We start from the raw sequence: 13,026 nt of genomic DNA on the forward strand, positions 1-13,026 counted from the left end.
GTGATTTGAAGGGTGCTAGATGAACATAACTCCTAGGAATTTAGTAAAAGTTTGTGTTAAAGAATATGTTCAGAAAAAAACAGAATGGAAGGTATAAAGACCAGAATGGAATGGGTCAGGCCTGGAACACTGATTTTATAATAGCCTTTTTTTGCTTTTCTTTCTTTCTTTTTGGTCGGGGTGGGGGGAGGATAAGTGAGAGATCCTAGAAAATAAAATTTTAAAAGTAAGAGCATACAATCTAAAGCATTTATTAACGCTTTTCTATCCATAGCATCTAAATCAAACACATTTCCATGCTATATAGGATTACTTTGGACTAATATGGCAAGCTACCAAACCTTTAAAAAATCCACTTTCTTGTATCTGTTCTCGCCAGTATATGGTTTAATCTAAAGCAAAACAAAACCCTGGAACCCCCAATTCCAAGGCATCCTGCACAACCACACTGATATGCCACATTAGGCCAGAGTGGGACTAATGCAAGGTTTTGCTCCATTCAGGTTCTCCCAAACAGAAGGTAAGAGAAAGGCATACTGCAGATTGCCTCTGGTATGATCTCTCACACCCCAGTATTTAGTTGTAAGTTATATTTGGAAAACCATCTTATGCAAGGTTCCAATTCAAAGTGTACAGCATTCATATTCATACAGGGTTCATATTCACAAGGGTATTGCACATACAATAAGTTAAATAGCTTCTATAAAACATATTCGTTTACTTAAATAGTTTCTAGTACAGCATACATGGGCAAAAACATGCCCAAAACGTAAGATATCAAAACATAGCATTGATTACACAGGGCATTTCATGAAAGAGACTTTTACGGAACAGTAATTCAAGGAACATAATACTTACTGTAAAGAAAAGAAAGAGTCAGTGAGGAAGCCCAAAGACAACCTAAATCCGCATCAAAATTTCCACCTTTTAATCCTACAATTTCTCATGAGCAAGCAGAAAATTCTAAGAGAATTAGTCAACATTCTAGTCTTCCTAACAGAAAGCTAGTAGTCATGTAGACATTTTCCATTGTTCTATTGTTATTCTAACTTATAATTAACTTATAATTAGAATTGTTATTCTAATTTATAATTAACCCATTTTCATTCAACTCCCTTTACTAATCCTTTCATTTGAAAAATCCTAAACTAGAGTAACTAACTTTACAAAATCTGCAAACATCCTGAAACACAAACAGGAAGTTTCAGGTGAAGAGTGATAGATAGGTCAATAGGTCATCATTTACAAGGCCAGAGTGGAATCAAATGAAATAAGAAAAGGAGTAGTAGTTTTATTTCACTCTTCATGACAGGCAGATAGTCCTAAAGCAGTCTTACTGAGCAACAGGACTTTGAATAGCTTGTACTTATAAGCTGTACAAATAGGCACTCATCCCTGTATTCAATTAAAACTCAGCCTATACTGTTTTTAGTCATAAATGTGTGAACTGTATGTAGCATGTAGAAGTCCACTGTAAGGTGAAAGTCCTTTTAATTTCACCTTTTGTACTAATAATTTTACCTTTTGTACTACACCACGCTGGAGAGCTAGCTGGAGAGCCAGCATGGTATAGTGGTTAGAGTGCTGGACTAGGACAGGACCAGGGAGACCTGAGTTCAAATCCCCATTCAGCTGTGATACTTGCTGAGTGACTCTGGGCCAGTCACTTCTCTCTTGGCCTAACCTACTTCACAGGGTTGTTGTGAGGAGAAACCTAAGTATGTAGTACACCGTCCTGGGCTCATTGGAGGAAGTGTGGGATATAAAATGTAAATAAAATAAAATAAAATAAAAAAATATAATATATCAGAATCTGGAGTAATACCAGCCCAGATTCACATTTTCCCCCACAGGACAATCTGCACTTCGCTTAGTAGCCATGAACATTTCTTGTAGGCCTAAGTCTAATTTCACTTTTCCAGTTGTACTAGTATTGTTTCAGTAAAACCTATCTCCATCTTCCAGTGCAATATTCTACACTGGAATATTGCAAAATAAGTGGTATAATGCAAAATAAGTGGTATAAGAACTTATAAGAAAATGCAAAATAAGTGGTATAAGAATTGTCACAGTCTTACTGTGCTAGTTACTTTACTTCAGCGTACAAGTCACCTTAAGTGGCGCAGCAGGGAAATACTTGACTAACAAGCAGAAGGTTGCTGGTTTGAATCCCCACTGGTACTATATCGGGCAGCAGCGATATAGGAAGCTGCTGAAAGGCATCATCTCATACTGTGTGGGAGGAGGTAATGGTAAATCCCTCCTGTATTCTACCAAAGAAAACCACAGGGCTCTTTGGGCACCAGGAGTCAAAATTGACTTGATGGCACACTTTACCTTTACATGTCCAAACCTTTAATGTGTGGATCTCAGAGAGGATAAGTCAACATTAATGATTTAATAAAGTATTCATAAAAGAAAGGCAATCAAACATACAGTATCAAGCAATATTTGTTTATGTGTGTCACAGTGTGGTGTTAGTTTCATGTACCTTTCTTTGTCTTTGATCTTTCACACTGATAACAATTTCAAATGAGTCAAGCAGTTTCCTAATCTGTTCTTATCTACCCTCCACCCTCACCCCCAGCTCCCAGCCCAACTACCTTGTCAAAGTCTAACTCCTTTCCCCCCAACATTCTGCCTTCCAAACTAAATGGCTCCTCAATTTGAGGCTTACTACTGAGTAAAGGTTGTTCCAGACGGTGATACATTCCAACTGTAGTGCACATTCCAGCAATAAATAAAACAAGGTGGTGTGGAAACAGCTTTTGCAGTTGAGCTTAACAAACTTCATATAATAAGCAGACTATGTTCGTCATCTGCTGCTGTGGTTTCCTTTCTGTCAAACCTCAAAACAACAAATGGAGCAGAAGCAGGATGTCATTAATGAACTCTGGCAATTTTAAAACAAATTAAGAGTTCCACAGGACCTTAAAGATGGATAAATGTATTATGACCTGGGCAACATAGTTGTGGCAAAAATTGTTTCTGTCTTACCTGACACAAGACCTTTTGTTGATTTTCTTGCAATGGACTTGAATGTGGTGATTTTAAAAAATCCTTTTAGTGAATGACATTTATTATTTACTGTACTGTGAGGGCTCAATATAGGTTGAAGATTAAGTTGAAATAAATTGTGTAAAAAAAAATGTAGGCCTGAAATATTTATATTAGATGAGAACTCAAATTCTCTTCAGACTGGGACCAATGTTGGACAGATAGTAGAGCAGTTCACATGATCAGCATTAGGGTAGGTCAGGGCTGCTCAGCCTCGGCCCTCCTGCAGATCTTAGCCTACAATTCCCATAATCCTGGCTATTGGCCACTGTGGCTGGGGATTATGGGAGTTGTAGTTCAAAAACAGTTGAGGCTGCCTAAGTTGAGCAGGCCTGGAGTGGGAGAAGCCTCCTACCCTAATTTGGGAACTGTATACGTTTCCATTTGCCAAATGTGTGTCATTGAAAAATAAGGTTGGAGGCTAGGAGCTTGGTCGTGAGCTAAGCCCCACCTGGGTAGGATGAGCATACGCTACCCAGATTCTGTCCCCAGCTTCAGAATGAGGTAGGAACCAAAATTGTCCTACTTGACTGGTGCTTAGCTTACGATCAAGCTCCTAACCTCCAGCCTTATTTTTAACTGGCACATGACTGGCAAACAGAAACGCACACAGCTCCCAAATCATCCCAAATTATCCTACACCCTAATGTCAATGGTATTAACTGATTTAGTGCCGTACAGTTGCTAGACCTGAAAGTGGGAAACTACAATTTTCTTTCCCTGGTGCTTCAGCCATAGACCGTAACAAGAAACTATTAAAATGCTTATCTCTTTTGTTTGTTGTCAGAATGAGATGAAAACGTCTTGCATGGCAGACTCTTATGAGGCCATCATACCATCTAAATTTCATACAGGTGTATGCTGAGGTTTCTGTGCATGCACACTTTAATTTTTGAGGTTTGACTTTTGTCACTTAAATCCCAATGTGATCAGAGCAGTCAAGATGGAAGCAAATGTCTTTTGGATGTGGTTTAAAGTGGCTCCTGGTTCTCTACAACAACACTGAATAAAGATCAACAACAATCATTTGGGACAGAGCGAGGCGGGGGAGTGAGGGTGTTAGGTGGGAGAAGGTTCCTTTCCCTAAAGACTACTTTTAAAATTGTGGGGGTGGGGGAGTTAATAACAACTAAAAAATCAAAGCCAGTGCGGGGGGGGGGGATCCTAATATTGCATGAAACTGTCCTCCATTAAAAAACCAATGATGGCTGTCATGAGAACCAGAAGAAAAGTGCATTCTAGTGTAGAAATGAGAGGGCATGCAGGGGAGCCAACTCTGCCATACATCACCACCTTGGCAGGTAACCACTCCTCTAGAAGTTGCACTATGGTCCCTCTACATCTTTTCTTCCTTTCCTCTCCTGTGATCATTAGAATAAGTGTACCTGTAGTATGAAAAGATGTTGGTGTTTCCTAGATTCTCATTCAGCTCAGGGGACCTGACCATTGTAATTCCATGGTGTGTCAGTCCTGGGGTCAGCAGAATGCTGACTAAGAATTTCTGTCAGAGGACTCTCAACACCCTCACTAAACTTTAACTCCCAGGATTCTCTGGGGAAAGACATGACAGCTGAGTTAAGTACAGACAGGCCTGTGAGTAATTTGATTACAATAGGGGGGCTCACCCAGTCCAAACTTCCTGTAGTCAGCTCTGTGCTGATCAAATGTACCCATACAGGGTGTTCTGGCTACAGAAGATGGACTCCCCCCCCCCTCATACTACTTAGGCATCCTTGTCAAGTTTGGGATGTTGTGTTTAGTGTTTTTGTGCCACTCATGATACTTCTAGGCCAGAGAGGGGGCCCAAAATAATAGGAGCAACAAACATCTCCCCACCACCACCTTCTACCACTGAAGATCTGGTGATCTTTACAGAGAAAACAGAGACACTCTCGAGCACCACAAAGCAGCGCTAACTGCAATCTGATGCAGCATTTAAGAGTAAATCTCTTTTCTAGAACATCTGATCTGCTGGGTTTGGGGTACAGGGATTGTACACCAAATCCAGCAAGTAGAAATGTTGATCACAGCCACCATGATGGAGCAGATAATACAGATAAGGCAGGCTTTCACCTGAAAGAGAAGCACTAATGCGATCATCACTAGGATTAGTAGGATGCAACATTAGTAGGATTTCCACATTTTGGGAACCCCATTCCCTCAGCCCTGCTCCTGGGGAAACTCTTCCCTGCTGGGTGCTTGTGACAATGCTGCTTCAGAGGCTGGAGCCACACTGCCACATAGTGGTTATTGTCTGTCATCTTAGAAGGAATTAGCCTAAGCCCAGACAAGTGTTTGTCTGTCTGCACCAGTAGTTGAAAGGCACCATTAACTCCTGCCTAAAGGCTCCTTCAGTGGTGGTGGTGGTGGGGATTAAGTCATGATCTATATCAGTTAATGAGCCAGCTTTGACCCTATCAGGACTCAGCAGATCTGGCTCCAGTGACTTGTGCTCTTGCTACATCCAGGTTTGACTATTGTAATGTGCTCTATGTCGGACTGCCTCTGAAGACAGTTTGGAAGCTGCAATTAGTGCAGAATACTGCAGTCAGGCTGTTCATTGAGGCCAGACAATGGCCCATATCACACCTCTATGCCTATTTGCTTCTGGGTTCAATATCTATAACAATTTTGGGCAAGGTGATAGAGTGTGTGGTGGCATCTCAGCTGCAGAGAGTCTTGGATTTTACGGATTATCTAGATCCCTTTCAATCTGGTGTCCGTCCTACATATGGGACAAACTGCCTTGGTCACCCTAGTGGATGACCTATGCTGGGAGCTTGACACTGGGAGAGGTCACCTTGAGACTTGGACTGAGTTGTCAGCAATATGCAGATGACACTCCGCCCTATCTCTCCCTATCATCTGATCTTAGAGAGGCAGTGGATGTCCTGAATTGGGAGCTGGAGGCTGTGATGTGGGCTAGTAAACTGAATCCAGACAAGACAGAGGTACTGCTGATCAGTAGGAGAGACAATCGGGATGAAGGGATTTGACTGCTTCTAGACGGGGGTGCACTCCCCTTGAAAGAGCAAGTGTGCAATGTGGGAGTACTGCTGGGCCTGGCTCTGCTTTTGCATGCCCAGGTTAGAGGTGTGCACAGAACTGGATATTCTGGTTTGGTGGGGTTCGAGTCCAAACTGGACCTGAACCAGACTGGGCCAGTTTGGTCCAGCATCCCCTTGAATCCCCCCCCCCCAAGTTCAGTTTGGTCTGGGGCTTGTGACAATCTCAACTGCGCAGGTGTGCCTTGCAGTTGGAAAAAGACGCTGGCCCGAATGGACAGGCTCAGCATTGTTGTGTTTCCTGCCAGGGGAGAGGGGAGAACAACTGCCCCTCGGCCTCGGACCTGTAATCTTTTTTTAAAAAATGGAGGTTTGGCAGGGCAGGTGCGAGGTGGCCTTCAGAGGCCTCTGGCCATTTGGAGCCTGCCCCTGGACCTTGGAGGACCAGACTGGGTTCCCAAGGTCCAGGGGTTAGAGCGCCTTTGAGACCAGTATCAGGGTCAGGGATATACAAAGTGCACACAAAAGAAAACAGAAAGTTTCTTATGCAAAATGTGACTCAGCAAACTTTCCCTAGACTAAACTCCCCAAGGCTCAAAGTCCTGGCTTCCTTTGACTTGAACTCACAAAATCCTGGATGAGAATTCATTTCCTGCCCTCCTGTCTTTCAAGGAGCTGCAGAGCTCCTCACAAAGTCTTTCGAACCATGCTTCTCTCACCTCCAGCCTAGCTTTTTTTAAAAAACGCCACAAAGAACTCTTCTCTTCCTCCCAGTGGCTCTCTAGGTCCCACCCACCTGTTATGCTGATTGGCTGAACTTTGGAGTTCACCAGCATGTCAGTCAGGACAGAGTTCACTTCCAGTTTATTCTTGAGGGGAGGGGTGGCTGATCACCACAGCATTATAAACCTTCTTACTTTAAAAAGTATAGTCAGCCAGAGCTATACTGAAGTGAACTAGGGCTTTTCAACAAACAGATTTGCTGTGCAGGGGTACAGTCACATGTGCTAGATGATACAGGACAAATAAGGCTAACTGTTTTTTATTTTATTTATTTTTGCATTTTTATACCGCCTTTCGTTAAAAAGATAGCCCCAAGGCGGTTTACAAAAGTTTAAAACATACTATAAAAACACAATAAAAACATCTTGCTAAAAGTATAAAAACATATAAAAACAGGCATAAAACAATACAACAGATAAAAACACCCAGAAGCAGCAGTAAAAACGATTATGTAAAAGCCTGGGTAAAAAGCCAAGTCTTTACAAGCTTTCTAAAAGCCATGATGGAGTCCGAGGAACGAATGGCCACTGGGAGAGCATTCCAGAGTCTGGGGGCAGCAACAGAGAAGGTCCTGTCCCGAGTGCACGACAGCCAGGCCTCTCTCATTGTCGGCACCTGGAGCAGGGCCCCCTCAGATGTCCTTGTCAAGCGGGCAGCAACCCTTGGGAGCAGGCGGTCCCTCAAATACCCCGGGCCCAAACCGTTAGGGCTTTAAAGGTCAAAACCAGCACCTTGAATTGGTCCTGGAAACAAACCAGTAGCCAGTGCAGCTCTTTCAAAATGGGGGTGATATGTTCCCAACGGGCAGCTCCGGATAAAACCCTCGCTGCCGCGTTTTGCACTAGCTGCAGTTTCCAGATATTCTTCAAGGGCAGCCCCACGTAGAGTGCGTTACAGTAATCCAGCCGCGGCGTGACTAAGGCGTGGGTAACCGTGGCCAGATCTGCCTTCTCGAGAAAGGGACGCAGCTGGCGCACCAGCCGAAGCCGTGCAAAGGCACCCCTGGCCACCGCCTCCCCCTGAGCTTCCAAAAGCAGAGCCGGGTCCAGTAGTACCCCCAAGCTGCGTACTTGCTCCTTCAAGGGGAGTGCAACCCCATCCAGAACCGGTAAAATATCCTCATCCCGATTGGCTCTCCTACTGATCAACAGTACCTCCGTCTTATCCGGATTAAATTTCAGTTTGTTAGCCCACATCCAACCCATCACGGCCTCCAGCCCCCATTTCAGGACATCCACCGCCTCCCTAGGATCAGATGACAAGGAGAGATAGAGCTGAGTGTCATCCGCATATTGCTGACAACTCAGTCCAAATCCCTGGATGACCTCTCCCAGTGGCTTCATGTAGATGTTAAACAGCATGGGGGACAATACTGAACCCTGCGGGACCCCATAGGCCAACGGCCACAGGGCCGAGCAGTAGCCCCCCAGCACCACCTTCTGGACACTCCCCTCAAGATAGGACCGGAACCACTGCAACGCAGTGCCTCCGATTCCCATACTCGAGAGGCGGCCCAGAAGGATACCATGGTCGATGGTATCGAACGCCGCCGAGAGGTCCAGCAGAACCAACAGGGACGCACTCCCCCTGTCTAGTTCCCGGCGTAGGTCATCCACTAGAACGACCAAGGCAGTCTCAGTCCCATACCCGGGGCGGAAGCCAGATTGAAAAGGGTCCAGATAATCCGTATCATCCAAGACCCTCTGCAGCTGGGACGCCACCACACGCTCCATCACCTTGCCCCAAAAGGGAAGGTTAGACACAGGTCTATAGTTGTCCAGGTTGGAGGGATCAAGGGAGGGCTTTTTTAATAGAGGTCTTACCACCGCCTCCTTGAGGCACGATGGCATCCTGCCCTCCCTTAATGAAGCATTAACGATCACCTCCAGCCATCTGCCTGTCCCCTCCCTGGCAGCTTTTATTAGCTATGAAGGGCAAGGGTCAAGAGCGCACGAAGTCGCCCGCACACTGCCCAGGATCTTGTCCACATCCTCAGGCCGCACCAACTGAAAAGAATCCAACACAACGGCACCAGATGGTACCAAAGGCACGTCTGCCGGAACTGCCAAAACTCTGGAGTCCAGGTCAGCACGGATGCAAGCGACTTTATCTGCAAAGCGACAGGCAAACCGATCACAAAGAGCCGTAGATGACTCCTCCCCCATTGTCCGGGGGGGATGTGTGGAGCAAGGTTTTCACCACACGAAACAGCTCTGTTTGTCTACACTGAGCAGACGCAATGGAGGCGAAGAAAAAGCATTTCTTTGCCGCCCCCACCGCCACGGCATAGTCCCTAAAATGGGCTCTAGCCCGTGTTCGGTCGGATTCGTGACGACTCTGCCTCCAGCGTCATTCCAGCCGTCGTCCGAGTTGCTTTATCGCCCTAAGCTCAGAGGAAAACCAAGGAGCAGAACGGGCTCCACCAAGCCGGAGAGGGTGTTTGGGGGCAACCGTGTCAACAGCCCGGGCCATCTCTCCATTCCAGAGATCAACCAAGGCCTCGACAGGGTCACCAGCTCTGGAAACTCCCCGAGGGCCATCTGAAATCCAAGCGGATCCATAAGGCTCCGGGGGCGGACCATCTTAATCGGCCCACCACCCCTGCAGAGGGCAGACGGAGCAGTCAAACTAAACCCCACCATATGATGATCTGTCCATGACAAGGGAGTGGTCTCAAATTCCCCCACCTCCAGATCATTTATTTCCCGGTCAGCAAAAACCAGATCCAGAGTGTGTCCCGCCACGTGGGTAGGGCCCGATACCAATTGAGACAGGCCCATGGTTGCCATGGAGGCCATGAAATCCTGAGCTGCACCCACTAGGGGGGCCTCAGCATGAACATTGAAATCCCCCCAAACAATAAGCCTGGGGGAACCCAAGGCGACCTCCGAGACCACCCCCGCCAGCTCAGGTAGGGAGTCTGAAGTGCAGCGGGGTGGTCGGTACACCAACAGAATCCCCAGCCTATCTCGGAGGCCCACCCTCAAGGACAAACACTTGAAATTCTGAGATTGCCTGACCGGGCATCTGGAAACGGGGAGGGTCTCTCGAAAGATGACTGCAACGCCTCCTCCCCGACCCTCGAGGCGGGGCTGCTGCACGATCTGGAAACCTGGAGGACAAAGCTGAGAGAGACCGACCCCGCCCAGCGCATCCAACCAGGTCTCCGTCACACATACCAGGTCAGCACGCTCATCCACAATCAGATCGTGGATGAGAGATGTTTTTGCGTTAACTGACCTGGCATTCAGCAGCAGCACCCTAATCCTCGAAGGAGTGTTCTCAGAGCTCCCTAGGGTCAGAGGGTTGGAGAAGGGCCGGAAAAAGGAACAGGCCTCAATTGCCTGGACCGTTTCCCCCTGTAACGGCCTGCCCAACTCCCACCGCCATACCTCCCTCTGCCCGCTACCCGTGATATTGCTGCCCCCACTCCATATCCAATTTTTCGCTCTCCCAGACACATCTCCCCAGACTGACCCACCACGGCCTCTTGGCTTGTTAAAAACCAGAACCAGACTCGCGTAAACTCCTGCTGGCTTCTTAATTGAGGGAAGACGGATCTTCAAGGCAGAAAGGAGATAAATCTTCTGGGCCCCCAGGCAGCTCACCCCACGGCAGAGAGCCACAAGGACGAGAGCCCTTGGGCCAGCCTGCCCTATATAGCAGCAGCAGCAGCAGCCCAAGGAGATGTAGCACACACACCTGAGGAAAGGTGGGGCAGAGGCAAAGACAGCAGTCAGTCAGTGCCCCACCCAAGCTGTTCCCCTTCTGTCTTCTTCCCTGTTCATCTCTCTTCAACTGTTCATCTCTCATATACTGGTTAGTTACAATGTCATATTATGCAACAATGTCATATTTTGTATTAATACATACATTTTGGATAGATGCAATATAGATATTCAAAATTAAATCTTGCTCTAAAGAAAGCAAGATTTAAGGTGTATAAACATTTTACTTGTAGTACATTAGGAAGCCACCAGATGTCAATGTAGCACAGAGTCCACAAGATACAACCCTTTCAGTGCCACACTGACCCCAGCACTGAAGTTCACAAGTGCCTTCAGGTGATTACTGCAGTTGTCTCTAGATTACTGGAAAGGATAAAACTGCTATTATCAGCCTTCACATGACAAGCCATGATGGAAAAGTTTTTGATGGGGGAGTAAAATGCCACATAAGGGCCAGTTTTCTCCCCCAACCCTGCAGCTATCATTTCTGTAGCCATCTTGTGATCTTGAAACAGGGGCTTAAAACAAAAATGGAGATGAGGTTTTGCTTTGACCCAACAGAGCCAGTCTCAGGGAAAAATACCTCACCCACTGGACAAAAGACGGTAGCAGAGCACCCAGTTCCAAGCTTTAGAGCCAGATTTGCCCTACTATAAAGGTAAAGTGTGCCATCAAGTTGATTTTGATTCCTGGCGCCCACAGAACCCTGTGGTTTTCTTTGGTAGAATATGGGAGGGGTTTACCATTGCCTCCTCCTGCGCAGTCTGAGATGATACCTTTCAGCCTCTTTCTATATCACTGCTGCCCAATGTAGTAGCACTGGGGATTTGAATCGGCAACCTTCTGCTTGTTAGTCAACCATTTCCCCGCTGTGCCACTTAAGGTAACTGCCCTACTCTAAGAGGCCACAAAATAGATGCCAATAGATATGTAAGATTAAATCTTGCTCTAAGAGCAGCAAGATTTGAGTTGTATAACCCTTTTAGTTATATATTTCATATGCATATTGAGTAGGACGGTGCAAAGCAGCCCCAGTTCAGTTCAGGGGGCATATTGGTACTTTATGGAGGCCCCAATTTGATTTGGGGCTTCACTTCAGCCCCCATTTATTTATTTAGTATATTTGTATATCACCCCAAAGGTGTCTTTCTGGGCAGTTTACAATGTTTACAACAAACATTAAGACAGTTTAAGACAAATTCACATTAAAATTTAGTTAAAAGCTTAGGCGAACAGTTGTGTTTTAAGCATCATCTTAAAAACTGTCAGAGATGGAGAGGCTCTTACTTCAGCAGGGAGCAATTCCAAAGCCTTGGGACAGCAACGGATAAGGCCCAATACTGAGTAGCCACCAGACGAGCCATTGGCAACTGCAGGCAGACCTCCCTGACAATCTCAATAGGTGGTGGGCTCATAACAAAGAAGGTGTTCTCTTAAATACCCTGTTACCCTTATAACCAGCACTTTATGTTTTGCCCAGATGCACTTTATGGTTGTCAGAGTAGTTTTTTAAAATATGGGTATGATATGGTCTCTTCAAGACATGAATTCAAATATTTATATAATGCTTTTCAAAAGAAGTTCCCAAAGCGGTTTACTTAGGCATAAATAAAATGGCTGATCCAGAGACCAACCTGACTGCTGCATTTTGAGCCAATTGCAGTTTCTGGACTCTATACAAAGGCAACCCCACACAGAGCACATTGTAGTCGAGTCTAGAGGTTACCACACGTTTGAACTGCCTCCCACACACGTTACTGCATTGGGAGTGCCAGTAGTTAAGTGTTCAGTTAGTGTTCCAGTTCCAGCAATGGATCCAGAAGCAAATGGGGTGCCGAACCCGTGCAATGCCAGCTTGGTATGGGATCGAGGAAGCACAGCCATGCCAAGCCTTCCCCGGGAGATGACACCACTCCAAAACAAGCCTTCTGCCAGCTGTTGATCCGCAAGTTCCTTTTGCCAGCTGCAAAATGGAGTGGCCATCTTGGAAATGGGAAAACCCAACGCCTGTTCCAAGAACTGTTTTGCGGTTGCCAGCGGAAACCTGCATGCCTGTGTTTTGGGCTGCTACCGACATCACCACCCTGCCAGCTGGAGGGATGGAGTGTTTGAATTACGTCTCTGGAAGTTTGTGCCATTGTGTTCCTGTGAATCGTCAGAGATACAAGCTGCTGCTGCTAGCCAGGCGAGCAAAACTACCTCTCTGAGTTGGCACAGATTATATGCTACACATAGCCACCGCTCCTGAAAATATCAAAGCTCTTTTGACCCTGTTATGCCCTCAGGAACTGCTTGCTTGAACGCTTTTTGAAAATTGTATCCTGACAGTTGGAACTTCTTCCCCAGCTCAGGTGGAGGCAGTGGCCAGGGGTGCCTTTGCACAGCTTTCTTGAGAAGGCAGATTTGGCCACAATTACCCACGCCTTATTCACACCATGGCTGGATTGCTGTAA

Source organism: Hemicordylus capensis, chromosome 1 (genome assembly GCF_027244095.1).
Source record: "Hemicordylus capensis ecotype Gifberg chromosome 1, rHemCap1.1.pri, whole genome shotgun sequence".
Lineage (NCBI taxonomy): Eukaryota > Metazoa > Chordata > Lepidosauria > Squamata > Cordylidae > Hemicordylus > Hemicordylus capensis.